At 43.6% G+C, this 17,788-nt stretch overlaps 1 non-coding gene across 1 annotated transcript; it reads right to left on the bottom strand.

Annotated features, from left to right (window-relative positions):
- Positions 1 to 4,873: 4,873 nt before the first annotated feature.
- Positions 4,874 to 4,947, bottom strand: LOC136171305 (small nucleolar RNA SNORD93). The gene has a single exon (XR_010663844.1). It is a non-coding gene; the product is annotated as a small nucleolar RNA SNORD93 (small nucleolar RNA).
- Between the last annotated feature and the right edge of the window lie 12,841 nt (positions 4,948 to 17,788).

The following is a 17,788-nucleotide window of genomic DNA, read 5'->3' as shown; positions in this document are numbered from 1 at the left end:
TCAGTTTCTTGGTTTTTGTTCCACAGCTGGTTTGTGAATGTTCTTTTCTAAGGACTGAAGCTATTTGTTGAAGTAGATCATGGTAACAACCCTTGGGTGGTTTCTGGAGTCTAGGTCCAGGCCAGGAATCTGATGGTCCCTCAGCTGACTTGGGTAAGCTTTGTCTCAGTGATCAAGCTAAACATCCAGTTTGACCAGTTAACTCTGATTAAGAAAACCACTAGTTTGTGATGAGCAAATGTCAAGTTTCTGGCTGCTTAAAATAGTCAACACTCAAACTAACTTTGGGGAACCTAGAAGAAAATCCCAATAGTTGTCTGCTTAAAATAACGAATTGCTATTTTGTAAATACTATGGAATGTAAATACTATGGAATTTTTTGGTAAATACTATGGAATTTTGAGCAGCAGATTCCCTGGTGGCTCAGATGGTAAAGCATCTGCCTGCAATGTGGGAGACCAGGGTTCAATTCCTGGGTCGGGAAGATCCCCTGAGAAGGAAATGGCAACCCACTCCAGTAGTCATACCTAGAAAATTCCATGGATGGAGAAGCCTGGTGGGCTACAGTCCATGGGCTCACAAAGAGTTGGACACTACTGAGCGACTTCACTTTCTTTCATTTTTTCTTTCTATGGAATGTAAATTCACTTAGAAGTGAGAACGAGGCTGGCAGTGCAGGCCCCTCGGGCCTCAAAGTACAGAGAACCTTTGGAGCGGGGAGGTCACATTTGGGGAGTAGTGTGCAACACACTCAATACCACCTAGAGGCTCGTGCTATTGGGAATGATTTTCTAAGACGGGGTTTTTCAACCTCTGCCTGGTAGAGACGTTGGATCAGATAACCCTCTGGTATGGAGGCTGTCCTGTGAGTGCAGCACACTGTGCAGCCTCCACACGCTAGATGCCGGGAGCAGCCCCTGCCTACCCACTTGTGAGAATCACAGATGTCTTCAGACATGACCAAATGTCCCCAAGGAGGGTCAAAGAGGCCCCCGCCCAAAGCCCCTCTTAAGAATCACTGCTTAAGGGAAGCACGAAAACTAAAGGAAAAAAGAGTCCACCTATTAAAAGATAAAATGGCCAAAATTCATCCATTAGTAAGAAAATTTACAAAAAGGGGGTTTTACAGACCTGCTTCTTAGAGCTGAGTTGAGTGAAAACATGGGAAAGAGAAAATTTTGTGAACATTTTGCTTAACATAAGGTATTTTGAAAACATTATACTGTATATAAGTTCTGGTACTATTTAAGGTGCCACCTCCCCTAATTTTTATCCTTCCATGAAAAAACCTGGAAGTCCATGTTACCGTACACAGATACAACCAACTGGGTCAGGAAACCAGAACTGTTCTTCACATGGATTCTTCACTAAGGAGGCTGCATTTTGAGGGGATATAGTACATCCTGTCCCCTGACCCTTGATTATCCTAATGAACACAAGTACTTGCACAGGGGAGTCTCGGAACACATGTTTAATAAATCCATTCTGGTTTTTTATTTAAAAGCTCCAGAATTGCGAGCAGCTTGAGTGTATAATTTATGTCGTCTGTACCACTGGCTCCCCACTCCTGGACCTCCGGTCCTGGACAATTGTCTTCTTAGCTGTGCATTCTGCATTTTAAGTGCAGAATTACTTAATTTTACTTTTGCTTATCCTCCAGGCCCTGTGTAGGACACCAACATCTTTCTCTCTTGGGTTATGGAGCCACTATCTTCATGTTTCCATGACTATTTCATGTTTTAGATGAGTACTGCCTAACAAATATAATGCAAGTCACATTTATATAATTTTAACATTTCCAAAATACTATCATTTAACTTGTAGTCAATATAAAACTAAGATTTTATATTAATTTTTATTAATGTATAGTTGATTTATAGTATTGTGTTAGTTCCAGGTGTACAACATAGTAATTCAGTATTTTTGCAGGTTACAAGATAGTGGGTATAATCCCCTGTGATATATGGTATATCCTTATTGCTTATCTATTTTATGTACTACAGCAACTTAGTTAATCCCATACACCTAGTTTGTCCCTCCCCACTTTCTTCTCCCCTTTGGTAACCACAAATTCGTTTTCTGTATCAGTGGAATCTAAAAAATAATACAAAAGGTTGTAAATGCACTTTTAAAAATAATTCTTCCAAAGCTTGTTTCTTACACCTCAGCTTATTACCTATTTGCACTAGCCACATGTCAAATGCTCAATAGCTACATGTAGCTAGTGGCTACTGCACTGGAGTACAGTTTGAACTCTTATCATAATTCTCAAAGTTCCACATTTTTCTCCACTACAGAAGGCCTGTAAATAATACAATGGGCTCTGTTCTGCCATAGTGGGAGTAACACGTCAGAGCATTTGCCCAACTGGAAAATCATTCCATCAACTACAACATTCCCAGAAACAAATCATGGTGACCTACATCATCCTGAATTGACTGGGTTTTATCTCGCAACTGAACTGAACCAGATTGATGTGGAACTACTCCGGAAATGCAGATGGCAACCGCGGAGGGTACCTTGATATTGGCCTTTGCAGTACAGATAAACTCCACCAGGGGGCTTGCTAGCTATGGTTGCATAGTCCCAGGTAAGACAATTTTATAAAAAACCAGAATCAGAACTTTTCAGTTTATAAACACAGGGCAAACTTTGGAAAGGCAATTTTTATGAGTACAAAATTAAAGTAAGTCTTCCATACACATCTGTTTACTTATTCAGTCTCAACATGGCTCTCCTCTTGAGGTTTTATCCCCAACTTTGGCTCACAGGAGCCACTGGCTGACTGACCTTGCTACCCTGGTCAAATGCATCATTCTTTACTATCACTAGATCCCCATTTAGTTACTTGCTTTATTCTATTTCAGATCATGAGGGAGAAATGAGAGTCTTATTTGGGTTCCAGGGAGCCTAGAATACAAATGACCCTCCCTCCTCCACCTTGCCCATTTAAAATTTACATTCAAGTGCCAAATGATCAGTTTGCCAACTGGATTTCCTCCGACTCCTGGGACGCTCATTCACGCTGGTGGGAGAGCCTGAAAGCATCAGGTATCCTGAGCTTTTGTTGCCGTCTCATCTGATTCTGAGACCCCATGAACTGCAGCACTTCAGGCTTCCCTGTCCTTCATCTCCCAAGCTCATGTCCATTGAGTTAATGATGCCATCCAACCATCTCATCCTCATCCCTTCTTTTACCCTCAGTCTTTCCCAGCATCAGGATCTTTTCCAATGAGTTGGCTCTTCGCCAAAGACGGCCCAAGTATTGGAAACTCAGCACCAGTTCTCCCCTTATTGTTTGCTGTTTGACTCTTTGCGACCTCATAGACTGTAGCCCGCCAGGCTCCTCTGTCCATGGATTCTTCAGGCAAGAATATGGAGTGGGTTGCCATTTCCTTCTCCAGATCTTCCCAACCCAGGGATTGAACCCATGTCTCCCACTTTGCAGGCGGATTCTTACTGTCTGAGCCACCAGGAAAGCCCTCTGTTTATAAGCCACTCCCAGATCATTCAGGGAACATGGCTGGGGTATAAAAGATCTATTCTCTTCATGCCCAAAGCTTCTCCCTTGGAATAACAAGTCCTCTGAAAACATTTCTGGACAGAGGAGCCTGGCAGGCTACAGTCCACAGGGTTGCAGAGTCAGACTAAGCAACTTCACTAGAACCTCACACCTCACTTAATTCCCTAGTTTAGCCAGTATCTGCCAAAGCCAGTCTAAATTTTGTTGCGTAATTTTCACACTTCATTTTCTGCTACCATGTGGCTACTAGTACACATTGTCAAGAGACAAAGGGAAGTGACATACCACTCATACCCTGCCAAAAGCTGTTGTCTGAAACATCTATAAAGAAAACTTGTACACCCTTGATGGGTGAGGTAACATCCCTTGACTGTTTCTCAAGCATTTACACTTACATGACCCCAAGGTGATTTTGAGAATCACTGACCCAAGGCTGTCTTCCCACAGCTTTCATTGGAAATGTTATTTAAGAAGCCAGAAAGGGAAAGTTTTTAAGTCATATTTATTGAAATTGAATTTACATTCAGTAAAACTCACTCATTACCACTATAATCAAAGTGTAGAACAGTTCCTCAGCCCCTGCCCTCAAAATGCTATGCAACAAACTCCTCCGCTGATCTGTCCTCTATTCAAGGGGTCAAATTTAATCATCAAAATGATTAGACAAAACTGCAAACACAAAAGCATAGTCAAAAGAATGGGATTTAAAAATAACCTTTGTAAATTAAAGCAACTAGCCAAGTTCTCTTAAGATAGTTGTAGAATAGTTAGTCTAGCTACTGTGTCAAGATTCAGGCTGGATGGCAGAAAAATATAATGGAATTGAATTCTGCCAAAAGTTCTCTACATGGTAGATATATATTCTTACAGATACTTGGCATTTTTTTTTTCTAAAATTCACCATGAAAAGGACAATTAGCAAAAAGCTCTATTCTGTATATATCAGTCATCACATGTTCAAATACACCTTATCTCCTCGAAGAGCTTCTTTCAAGCACCAGCCCTGTAAAAGAAGTATCACAGTAGGTAATTAGAGCAGCAATGACTAAATAAGATATTAAGAAAATATAGTGACTAAACCGTGTTTATAAAAGCAGTGCAGGTACAGAAAATGAATTCCCCAATGAACTACATGTTGTCAAAACAGGCATAGCAATATTCTGACATTAAAAAAAAAATAACTCAAAATGGTCACCATTGCCAAAGATAAACATCTTTAAAATAACTTTTTTTGGCATAATAAAGTATTATCTATTTACTAGAGCCCCCCCCCCCCGCCATTTTATTTAAAACATACTGTTTTAAAGGGGGAGGATATGATTGCACTTAATAAATTCCTGCCCATCAAATTGGCCTCAGGTAAATCCTTTAACCCATCAGAGCAGAAGGATATCCAATCAGATTAGAGTTCTCATCCTTGGCCAAGAATTCTATCCAACTATTTAATAACCCAAGCCAGGTTTTCTACCTGGTTCATACCTTAAGCTTGTCAGCATCTTGTCAGCCTGGTAGGAAAGAGAAAAACAATGTTAAGAATATCACTAATTTTACTTATTTTACTTGGAGGATAATTACAATATTGTTTTGGGCATTTTGTATTTTTTTGGGTAAAGAGTATCTTATTGGGCTATTTACCTTTGGTGACTAAAGAGCTAACTTTGAGTAGAATTCCTGTAAAACAGCATATTTTCCCAACTTCCTGACACTGGGAATGTTCTGAAATTCCCAGCCAGGAGACACCCTGGGCGTCAGCAGTCACCATCTTTCTAACTTCATCTCCTTGTTACACTAGCATGGGACAATTAACTTGGGGAAAAAATATAAACATTACTGGTAACAGTATTTACCTATGAAAGATGGAAACAAACTCTTCACATAAAAAAAAAAAAAAGGAATCCCGAAACTAGTGTACAGAGGCGGAGGCAGAGGCCACTGAAATGAGAACAGCCCTGTCAACACTTGTTCAGTTTCCACAGTCCTTAAATAGACACTGGCTTTCAGCCATGTCCCTCTCCCAGAGGGAACTGTTTTTTTAAAAAAAAAAAAGGGCGGGGGGGGGGGCGGTGCTTAGGTCACAGCTCGCATCAGGAAAATCAGATACTTTCTGATCAGTAAAAGGGTCTCTCACCACTGAGGCAAACATGTAAACATCCCACAAGTCTCCCATTTCAAGAGATTACTAAGCGGTAAATGGAAATCTTGACAAATTTTATTAAATTCGGAGAGTAACGCTTTCGATAGGAATGTATGCCGGTATAACACTTAAAATGTCCTCTATTTAAAAAAAAAAAAAGTCCTCTAATGCTGAGGACCAGAGTGAAAATTACAAACGCTTCCTCGAGACAAACTTTCTCTAGTGCCATTTTTCCTGTTTATCTTGGCGAACACAAGTCAGAACCCCAAAGGTTCCGACTTTTTCTCAGGCCAGAAAACGACGACGGGCCTCAGGCTCATGAGACCCCACACACGTTATGGAAGAGGGTCCCCTGCTGCATAACGCACTGTCAATGCTGAAAAGGTGACTGTGGGGGAGAAAATTGCTCCCTCATCAAGGCTCACAGCAGCTAACCGCTCCCACGAGAGTCACGCAGACCTTTTAAGGAGTCCAACCACAAAGCGAAGTGGCAACTGAGGCATTTGCAGTGTGGGCGAAATTACCTCCGTTTCTTGCTAACACTGGAATTAACACTGCTCTGCCCCGAAGCCTAAAGTGTTTCAGGCCCGTGATCTCATCCGCTTCCTAAATAGACCGTACCAGGGTCCTCAAAGCCCCCGGGCAGGCGGGGGCCCCGCGTGCGCCCCAACTCGGACACCGTCCAGGGCTCTGCGCCTCTGCCCCGGGTCAGTTCCCTTTTCCAAGAGTCTTGTTTTTCTCTTTTCATTGCAAAAGGAGCTTGAAGCTCCATGTGGCCCGGATCCCTTGAGCATCGGGGTCCCAGGCACAAGTGACGCGCGCCTCGGCCCCTGGGGGACAGAGGGGCTTTAGGCGCCAAGAGCGTTATTTCTGGGGAGGAAGGGTCCCCGGTACCCTGAGGATGTCCTCGCCGCAGAAGAGCTCTCACAGCGGCTCCCCTGGGGCCTGGGAGGCCTCTCTGAGGGGGAGCCGAGCTGAGGTCGAACACGAGCCCTAGCCGCCGGCATGGGGCGGACGCGCGGACGGGGGCGCGTTCCTAGTATGTGCCCCTGGAGAGACCCCCGGGCCACGCGGAGGGCTCTAGCGTCGAGCTGGCCGAAAGCCACTTACCGAGTCGCGCGCGGAGGCAGAAAAGGGAGAGACAGCAGGAGACACCCAGTTTAAAAGGGGCCTGGGCGATCAGCACCCGGCGGCAACCAACCAAAAAGTTGCCCTAGAGCCCCGCCCGGCCCGGGACCCAGCCCAGCACGCGCTCCTCCCAGCCCGCGGCACCCTGGGGCCCTCGCGCGCCTCCTGCCGGCGGCCTGGGGCGAGCGGGGCGGGCGGCTGCCCCGGCCTCCCGCAGCTAGGGCCTCGAAGCTGACCCACCGGCCATCTGCTCCAAACCTCTCCCTAAGAGCGGTGTCCATTTATCTTGAGGCAGATTCAAGGGAGCTTCTGGCACTCGAATAATTTTAGATATTTCTTCCTGTTTCCCCTCTTCCAACCTCAAGTATCCCATGCCTTTCCCCAGGATAGTCTGCAAGCTACCGAAAGTCCCCAGCTTTGCTTTTATACTTGGTTCTATCCTTAATCTGTCCCTGGAATTTTGAGAATTGAGACTTCCTAGGTACTGGAGCGCTTTAGATCATTTTGGTTGGAGAGACTGTTTAGGGCAACAAGTATACACTCGGCAGTTGGCACCCTGATCTGTGCTGGGGGGTGAGGTGTGAGTCCCTAAGTCCAGTCGGACACTTTGGGACCCCATGGACTGCAACATGGCAGCCTTCCCTGTCCTTCGCCATCTCCCAGAGTTTGCTCAAACTCATGTCCATTGAGTCGGTGATGCCATCCAACCATCTCATCCTTTGTGGTCCCCTTCTCCTCCTGCCCTCAATCTTTCCCTGTATCAAGGTCTTTTCCAATGAGTTGACTGGCTCTTCCCATCAGGTGGCCAAAGTATTGGAGCTTCAGCTTCAGCATCAGTCCTTCCAGTGAATATTCAGGATTGATTTCCTTGAGGATGGACTAGTTTGATCTCCTTGCAGTCCAAGAGTCTTCTCCAGCACCACAGTTAGAAAGAATCAATTCTTCCATGCTCAGCTTTCTTTATGGTCCAACTCACATCCATACATGACTACTGGAAAAACCATAGCTTTGACTATAGGGACCTTTGTCGGCAAAGGTTGACATGCTGTGATGTACCTGATGCCATGATCTTAGTGTTTTGAATGTTGAGTTTTAAATCGGCTTTTTCACTTTCCTCTTTCACCTTCATCAAGAGGCTCTTTAGTCCATCTTCACTTTCTGCTCTTAGAGTGGTATCATCTGCATATCTGAGGTTGTTGATATTTCTCCCAGGAATCTTGATTCCAGCTTGCAATCAAGCTAGGGGGCAGGAGAGGGAACGAAGTTGAATGAGAAACTGCCCCTGCTTACAAGGAACATAAAATGATAGAAGCCAATGCAGTGTGCCACAGGATCAAGCCATCAAGCCCAGTCCGCTAAGGACATCAGGGAAAGCTTCCTGGAGGAGGGGTTGTCTAGGCTGAATCTAGCATTACTAGCAGGAAGCTTGCTTCATGATATGGGTGAAACCAAGAGAGTTAAACAAGAGTCATAGAGTAAAGGAACTTTTAGATCATACAGAATTTCTGGTGGAATAGAGCACACATCAGGGTGTTCTCCAAAAGGAGCCTTGTTGCCACAATGGAATGTAGCCTAGTGGGGACTCAGCTGCTTGCTCTGCTGGATCCTCTGAATTCAGCATAGTGCCTGGAACATATTTGAGTAAGTGGGAAATGACTCCAGGGAAAGGGATTTGCCACTGAACCCCCAAAGTAGTTGAGTATTCATGCTATGAAACTCTTCAAGGCTCATAGTGATGATCATGGTGGTTGTCTTATCCCAGAATGTGCCCTTTTGGGTCTCCATGAGTGTGAGTTTATTCCTGCATTCCCAGGACATGGCCTAGAGTTTGATGCACTGTGAATGCTTGATGAAAACCTGCTGGATTTCCTTTCTTGGTGTATATTTGCCCTGCTGCTAGAGAGGAACCCCCCATCCTCACCCCCGCTCACCATGCCATGTCTCTTTGTGAAGGAACTTCTGCAGGCAAATGCCCTGAGCCTCTGTCCACCCTTTCCTCATTCCCTTCCAGAAAAGAAGGAATTTCAATAAAATCCTGTTCTAACATGAACTTGGAGAGTACACAAGCTGGGGTAAGCTTGTTGGCGTCCTTCCTCTACCTGTGCCCTGTTTTCAGGATTGTAATCTTCTCTGATGTAATCTTCTCTGATGTAATCTTCTCTGATGTCTCCCCCAGACAAGGGTTGAAACATGACCATTTGGAAGCCATTGAGGGTTTTCTTGGTTCAGTGTACAGTCATCTGGGTATAAGTGTCACTTCCTTAAGCTTTGTGATTTTCAGTAGTCCAAACTGAATAAAAGATAGTATTTCTTACTAATCCTGCAAAAACAAGATCTTGCATTTTACTCACTTTAAATTTTTGGCCCCCGTATATGTTATGGCAGGTGATGTCCAACGGCTCATCTTTCTCAAAGAAGAGCAAATCCATTAGGAGGCTGTAAGCTGTGAAGGTTCATGTTCTTTTTCTTCTCTCATTGCCCAGCATCAATATAAGATAGCAATGACCCAAGGTTAGGATAGGGAGCAGAACAAACTCAGCTCTAAAATCACAATCTTATTATTAGCAGTAAAGCTAACACTTTCATTTCCCTTCTGTGTCTTGTTTTGCATTGGTTCTAAAGGTGGAAGGGCAAGAAAACACATTATTTATCGTCCTCCCCCAACCCTGCAGTTGTCTGATCCTTATTTGTTTTCAGTGGACTAGCATCAGATACAGATCTGGGACATTTGCTTTTGCCAATTAATTGGCGCATTCATTTCGTGTTGTCGCTGTTTAGGGCATATTTTGTTGTGTTGCTGTAGAGTCAGGAGATAAAGCAACTGAAGATATTATTCATGATTTAAATGATCACAGCAGTTGGGTAACATTTTAATTGGCGTCAGTGGGCCGTTTGCCACATGCTATTCTCTGCCCAGCAGCCTGCCTCTTCCAAGCAGCTGTAGGCTTGTTTTCAAGCCAGGAGAGAATGTTTGCTCTCATGGAGGCCTATTGGTTTCATTTGCCTCAGTAGAAGCAGATGATGGCTGAAATGTGGCTGATTTCAGCGGTTAGAGGTTGTACAGGTGAGCATGCTGGAAGCACTGGGATACAACTGTACTTGTTTCTGACCTCCAGGATGGATACGAAACAGACTATTTAAAAAATGCCCTCTCAGATTTGTTGCTCAAACATAGATGTTCACAAGACCTCTGGAAAATTTAGGAATAAAGGTATAAAATAGATTTCTATTTCATGTTATTTATTCAGTATATCAAATATATCACCTTTGTTGATAAGTATGCTCTAGTTCTAAAACAAATAAAAACATCCTTTAACTCCACATCCTTCTGCAACTAGCTGCTTGTTTCTTTTTCTCCTTGCGTGCCTCACGCTAAGTCGCTTTAGTTGTGTCTGACTCTTTGCAGTCCCGTGGACCATAGCCTGCCACTCTCCTCTGTCCATGGGGTTACCAAGGCAAGAATGCTGGAGTGGGTTGCCATGCCATGCTCCAGGGGATTTTCCCTGGAGCAAACTAGTATTTCTTATGTCTCCTGCATTGGCAGGTGGATTCTTTATGCAATTGCATAATCACATATTACTAAGTGAAAGAAGCCAACCTGAAAAGTTTACCTACTGTTTGATTCCAACTATATGGCATTTTGGAAAAGGTAAAACTATGGGAACAAAAAAAAGATCAATGGTTGCCAGAGGTTTGGGAAGAATAGGTGGCACACAGGGGATTTTTTTAGGTCAGTAGTAGTGAGAACATCTTGTACAGAATTGCTAGATGGACATAAGAAAGAGCTCCTCCATGGCTCCCTCTTAGTGGAGGCATGTGGGATAGAGAATAACTGAAGATGAGCTTTGTTCAGTTGTACATTTATATGATTGTTCAAATTTTGTGGTTCAGTCACTAAGTCATGTTTGACTTTTTGCAACCCCATGGACTGCAGCATACCAGGCTTCCCTGTCCTTTACCATCTTCTGGAGTTTGCTCAAACTCATGTCCATTGAGTCAGTGATGCCATCCAACCATCTCCTCCTCTGTCGTCCCCTTCTCCTCCTGCCTTCTGTCTTTCCCAGCATTAGGGTCTTTTCTAATGAGTCAGCTCTTCACATCAGGTGGGCAAAGTATTAGAGCTTCAGCTTTAGCATCAGTCCTTCCAATGAATAATCAGGATTGATTTCCTTTAGGATTGCCTGGTTTGATCTCCTTGCTGTCCAACAGACTCTCAAGAGTCTTCTCCAGCACCACAGTTAGAAAGCATCAATTCTTCCATGCTCAGCCTTTTTTTATGGTCCAACTCTCACATTCATACATGACTACTGGAAAAACCACAGATTTGACTGTGCAGACCTTTGTCGGCAAAGCAATGTCTCTGCTTTTTAATATATTGTCTAGGTTGGTCATAGCTTTTCTTCCAAGGAGAAAGTGTCTTAATTTCATAACTGCAGTCACTGTCTGCAGTGATTTTGGAGCCCAGTAAAATAAAATCTGTCACTGTTTCCATTTTTTCCCATCTATCTGCCAGGAAGTGATGATACCAGATGCCATGATCTTCATCTTTTTAATGTTGAGTTTTAAACTGGTTTTTTCTCTCTCCTCTTTCACCTTCATTAAGAGTCTCTTTAGTTTCTCTTTGCTTTCTGCCATAAGGGTGGTGTCATCTGAATATCTGAAGTTATTGATATTTCTCCTGGCAATCTTGATTCCAGCTTGAGCTTCATCCAGCTTGGCATTTTGCATGCTGTCCTCTGCATGTAAGCTAAATAAGCAGAGTGACAATATACAGCCATGAAGTACTCCTTTCCCAATTTGGAACCAGTCCATTTTCCAAGTCCAGTTCTAACTATTGCTTCTTGACCTGCATACAGGTTTCTCAGAAGGCAGGCAAGGTGGTCTGGTATTCCTATCTCTTTAAGAATTTTCCACAGTGTGTTGAGATCCATACAAAGGCTTTAGCGTAGTCAATGAAGTAGATGTTTTTCTGGAATTCCCTTGCTTTTTCTGTGATCCAGAATGTTGCCATCTGGATGTTGGCAATTTGCTCTCTGGTTCTGCTGCCTTTTCTAAATCCAACTTGTACATCTGGAAGTTCTTGGTTCATGTACTATTGAAACCTAGCTTCAAGGATTTTGAGCATGACCTTGCTAGCATGTGAAATGAGTGCAATTAGTTTGAGCATTCTTTGGCATTGCTCTTTGGGATTGGAATGAAAACTGACCTTTTCCAGTCCTGTGGCCACTGCTGAGTTTTCCAAATTTGCTGGCATATTGAGTGCAGCACTTCAACTACATCATCTTTTAGGATTTGAAATAGCTCAGCTAGAATTCCATCACCTCCACTAGCTTTGTTTGTAGTAATGCTTCCTAAGGCCCACTTGGCTTCACACTCCAGGATGTCTGGCTCTAGTTGAGTGATCATACCATCGTGGTTATCCAGGTCATTAAGAAGGTTTTTGTATCGTTCTTCTGTGTATTCCTGCCACCTCTTCTTAGTATCTTCTGCTCCTGTTAAGTTCATATCATTTCTGTCCTTTATTGTGCCATCTTTGCATGAAATATTCCCTTGGTGTCTCCAATTTTCTGGAAGAGATCTCATCTTTCCCATTCTATTGTTTTCCTCTATTTGCATTGATCACTTAGGAAGGCTTTCTTATCTCTCCTTGGTATTCTTTGGATCTCAACATTCAGATGGATTATCTTTCCTTTTCTCCTTTTCCTTTCACTTCTCTTCTTTTCTCAGCTGCTTCTAAGGCCTCCTCAGACAGCCATTTTCCCTTTTATCATTTCTTTTTCTTGGGGATGGTTTTGATTACTGCCTTCTGTACAATGTCATGAACCTCTCTCCATAGTTCTTCAGGCACTCTATCTATCAGATCAAATCCCTTTAATCTATTTGTCACTTCCACTGTGTAATCATAAGGGATTTGATTTAGGTCATACCTGAATGGTCTAGTGGTTTTCCCTACTTTCTTCAACTGAAGTCTGAATTTGGCAATAAAGAGTTCATGATCTGAGCCAAGTCAGCTCCTGGTCTTGTTTTTCCTGACTGTATAGAGCTTCTCCATCTTCAGCTGCAAAGAATATAATCAATCTCACTTTGGTATTGATCATCTGGTGATGTCCATGTGTAAAGAGGTCTCTTGTGTTGTTGGAAGAGAGTGTTTGCTATGACCAGTGCATTCTCTTGGCAAAACTCTGTTAGCCTTTGCCCCGGTTCATTTTGTACTTCATGGCCAAACTTTCCTGTCACTCCAGGTATCTCTTGACTTCCTACTTTTGATTGTTCAAATGAACATTGTCAAATTTAAATTTCAAGATGGTAGGAATTGTGACTTCTTAATTTCTGCATTTAAGTCTGGACTGCCTGAACCTCATAGCAAAAGGTTGCTAATAAATGCCTTTCATGGAAATAATGATAAATATGTGAAGCCACTTGACTGGAATGCCCTTTCGGATGAACACGTATTTATGACCCACATTCAGAAGGCTGGAAATTGCTTCCAGGCCCATCCAGATCTGTGCCGGGAACTGAATGCAGCAATGCCACAAATGGCTTCTTCTAAATTACGCTTTAAGCTTTAGAAAGATTATGATGAAATGATCCATAATCCTTCTGGTCTCTTCACTGATGCACTTAAACAGGAGTGTTTCTTTTCTTCCCCTTGCTGTGACTAAACATCTGTGCAACCATGACTGTTCCAGCTTGAAGGAAAGCATCAGACTCGTTTAGCTTCTCCTGCTATTCATCCTGTGTCTTCTCTCTCTCCTCTCATTCCCAAAGGGTTAGCCTTCCAGTAGGGGCAGCAGCATCATAGACGCTCTGTCGAGAGCAGAGTTAATCTACATTTTTTCCATTACTGATCTGCATGCCCTTAAAGAGCTTGCGCTCTGCTAGATGGAACTTGAGGTGCCCAGGGGGCTTTACCCTTTAGTTGAATCAGGTAAATTTACTCAGATTCAAAAATTTAAACAGGCATTTGGGGAGAACGTTGAGTCTGTTTTTGTAGAAAGGCCCTGTCTTTCTGGTTTCCACTCCCTGTCCCTTCTCTCTATGGCATCTGGTCTTCACATGTGGAGAGGTACTTTGGCTCCGGGAAGGGAGGCAGATGACAAGGACGGGTCTTCTGTATTTCAGCTGGCCTTTGCTACGGTAGGTGCTGCCCTTGGACAGTGACTGCTGTAATGAAAGTATTTCCAGCCATGGGTCTTCTCTGGGGTTTGTCATTGAAGACCTGGGCCCTGGTCACTCATGATCACAGTTGCGCGTGACTTGGTCAAGCCTTGGGAATCTGCTCTGGTCAGCTCCAGGGGCACCTGCCCTCGCTACCCTATCCAACCCCCCACTCTCTCTCCATTCCTTTTTTTTTTTAAGCCTATTTTCTTTATAGGACATATCTATGTATCTATCCATCTTTCTCTTTCATCTGGCCTCCTCTACTGAAACTTAAATCCCTTTCAAGATGATTTACTTAGAGGTCTCCTGTCTACTTCTCTACCTCTATTTCCATTTCCATCTCTTGTCTCTACCCCCAAACCCACACCCATACTGATACCAATCTATATTGATTAAAAATGTCAGTCTAAAATTTAACTTATTGGGTTCAGATTCTTGTTCTGTTATTTACTAGTTGGGGGCACCTGGACAAGTTACTTAGCCTGCCTATGCCTTGGTTTCTTTATTTGTGAAAAGCAGATAATAACAACACCTACGGTGTAGGTTGTGATAAAGATAAAAATGAGTTACTATATGGAAAGGGTTTAGAAATGGGTCTGACATGTGGAAAGCATCACCTAAGTATTTGCTGCTTTTTAAAAATTATTGATAGTGTTCTCTACCAGAATATAAAGTCCATGAAGGCAGAAACTTTGTCTTTTTTACTGTTATGTATCCTTATCCTTCAGCAATGTATGACCCACAGTAGGCACTTCATGACTATTTGTTGGCTGAATGAATAAATTAATGTCTGGAGAAACAAAAAAGAGAGCAACAAAATCTATTTAAAAAAATATCACCACCCTGTCGCACTCCCTCGGGCTTCCCAAGTGGCACTAGTGGTAAAGAACCTGCCTGCCAATGAAGAAGATATAAGAGATGTGGGTTCAATCCCTGGGTCAGGAAGATCCACTGGAGAAGGACATGCAACCCACTCAAGTATTCTTGTTTGGAAAATTCCATGGACAGAGGAGCCTGGTGGGCTTCAGTCCATAGGATTCGCAAAGAGTCGAACACGGGGAAGCAACTTAGACTTCACACTCCCTCTAGTGAAAGTTGATGTCCCTCTCAAGATGATTTCCTCCTCTTTAGAATTAGTTCTCTCTCTTTTTTTTTTTTTAATTTTTTTTCCTTCATTTATTTTTATTAGTTGGAGGCCAACCACTTTACAATATTGTAGTGGTTCCTGTGGTTTTTGTGATACATTGACATGAATCAGCCATGGATCTACATGTATTCCCCATCCCGATCCCACCTCCCTCTCCACCTGATTCCTCTGGGTCTTCCCAGTGCACCAGGCCCGAGCACTTGTCTCATGCATCCAGCCTAGGCTGGTGATCTGTTTCACCCTAGATAATATACATGTTTTGATGCTGTTCTCTCGAAACATCCCACCCTCGCCTTCTCCCACAGAGTCCAAAAGTCTGTTCTGTACATCTGTGTCTCTTTTTCTGTTTTGCATATAGAGTTATTGTTACCATCTTTCTAAATTCCATATATATGCATTAGTATACTGTATTGGTCTTTATCTTTCTGGCTTACTTCACTCTGTATAATGGGCTCCAGTTTCATCCATCTCATTAGAACTGATTCAAATGAATTCTTTTTAATGGCTGAGTGGTGTATATGTAGCACAGCTTCCTTAGTTCTCCTATCCTCAAGGAGAAGCTTCCCAGGTGGCGCTAGTGGTAAAGAACCCGCCTGTCAATGAAGGAGACGTCAGAGCTGCAGGTTTGAGTCCCTGGGTGGGGAAGATCCCCTGGAGGAGGGCATGACAATGAGAATCGTGCCTGGAGAATTCCGTGGACAGAGGACCGTGGCAGGCTACAGTCCACTGGGTCACGTGCAGAGTCAAACACGACTGAAGTGACTTAGCATGCACTTAGCATGCATCCTCTAGGAAGCTGAGAACTAGGTTTTAGTCTTCAGTGGCACTTTCTATCTCCAGACTACCTTATCCCAGGGCCGCCAAGCTTGCTGGGTAACTTGGTCCTGGGAGAGATCTCCCCTCTTCATCCTCAGAGGTTCCTCTCTCCACAAAGGTTTGGCTCCCTTCTCACATTGACACTAACACTATTCTTTCCTGCTCAAAGTGGAGAGGGGGTACTCAGAGTATCACATACTGGGGAGTGTGTGTGTGTGTTAGTGGGGGAAGGCAGATAATGAGCAGCTCTCACAGTTTAAAAGCAGCCGTTTTCCCACCATGCCTTTCTTCTCAGCGCGATGCTGTCTGTCTAGCTTCTGCCTTACCTTGTCTGGCTGGCTTGAGAGAGTATTGAAGCCAATTCTCCCCGGGACCCTGTGACATTAACCACTTAGCTCTCCCGATGCCCTAGATCTGCATTACTAAGCCTCAGTTCACCCCATTAGTCGTAGGAGTTACCACTGATGGAAATGAGCTTTGGTTAGTATAAGAGGCTCAGAATCCAACTGAATTTGAATTGTGATGAATTCTGCTCTCAACCCTCTGTCTTTTTTCTGCTGACTTTAATTCCTCTGCCTTGGCAAGACACGGCCCTTTGCAGGTCTGGGTTCAAGATGACTTGGCTACTTAATTTTTAAACTAGGGGCTTGTAATCATCCCATGGGTCATGAAAGTAAGGGAGGATCTGACCACTGTCTGGTCACACTGTAGTTAAGTGTTGGCGCTCTATCTTTTGGAGCATTAAGGGTCACAATTTTGTTAAGGGGTGCCCTGGGGCACCAAAGATCAGTCACATACGATAGTTCGGAATGGCTCAGCAAAGGCTTGGTGTGTGAGTGGGTTTTCTTTCACTGGAAAAACCACAGGCATCATACAAGCGCCCTCTGAGAGAGGCCTTCATCCCACAACAAAGAAAGGAATAGTTAAATCAACTTTTCCATCCATGTGATCCCAAAGGGCATAGACTGGTTTGCAGATGTTGGCCTGCTGGAAAACCTGTGTCCTAAGCTGAAGAGAGATCGCCTCTTCTCCTTCCCAGAGTTTTATATTATTATTTGACTAGTTCTTTTTAAGGCAGTGTGAGAGAGATTCTCTCTGGGAGATAGATATATGAAAGTTTCTGCCTTTAAAAAAACATTTTCTCTTCTGAGGGATTATGCATGCTTGCAACTGTAAGAGATTTTTATTAGAGGACAGAGTTGTTTAATAAGATGTTACTTTTGCCAGCTTCTTAGCTCTCTGCTGAGGTCACTTATGTTTCAAAAGTCAAAGTGATAGAGAATCCCTGCTCTCCATCAGAGCCCTGTCTTAGGAGGAGCAAAGAGACGGTGTTCCATGATGGAGCTCTGTGGATGTGACCCGGCCTCTGCCTCCTAAGGAATGCGGTAACTCAACCAAATTGCTGGGACTTCCCTGGCAGTCCAGTGGTCACGACTCTGCACTTCCACTGCAAGGGGAGTGGGTTTAATCCCTATCTAAAGAACTAAGATCTCACGTGCTGTGAGGCAAAGCCAAAACAACAACGACGACGAAAACATAAAACCAAAATTGCTGACTGTGTTGACATCTGATTTCAGCATTTGGTTTCTCACTTGGGGTCCTGAAAGGGGAATGTCTACTGTCTACCTCTCAGTAGAAATGTTACCCTGTAGCAGATATGCATTAGAAGAGAGAGAGTTATTAAAGTGGTATCACAGAACCTTTTATATTTTTCTTCCTTCCCCTTATCCTTTTTTTAGAAAACAGGATCTTAGGACCTCTGGTGGCCTTGCATCCCCTGACCTGTAGTGTGTGTTAGGAAATTAAGTAAAATCAGGGAAATAGAGAGAAATGGGGACAGGGAGTTCTCTGTTAGGTGATCAGGGGATGCCCTTCTGAG

The sequence above is a fragment of the Muntiacus reevesi genome, chromosome 6 (assembly GCF_963930625.1).
Source record: "Muntiacus reevesi chromosome 6, mMunRee1.1, whole genome shotgun sequence".
NCBI classification, from domain to species: domain Eukaryota; kingdom Metazoa; phylum Chordata; class Mammalia; order Artiodactyla; family Cervidae; genus Muntiacus; species Muntiacus reevesi.
The sequence above is the reverse complement of the archived record's forward strand: the minus strand, read 5'-3'. Positions and strand labels throughout refer to the sequence as shown.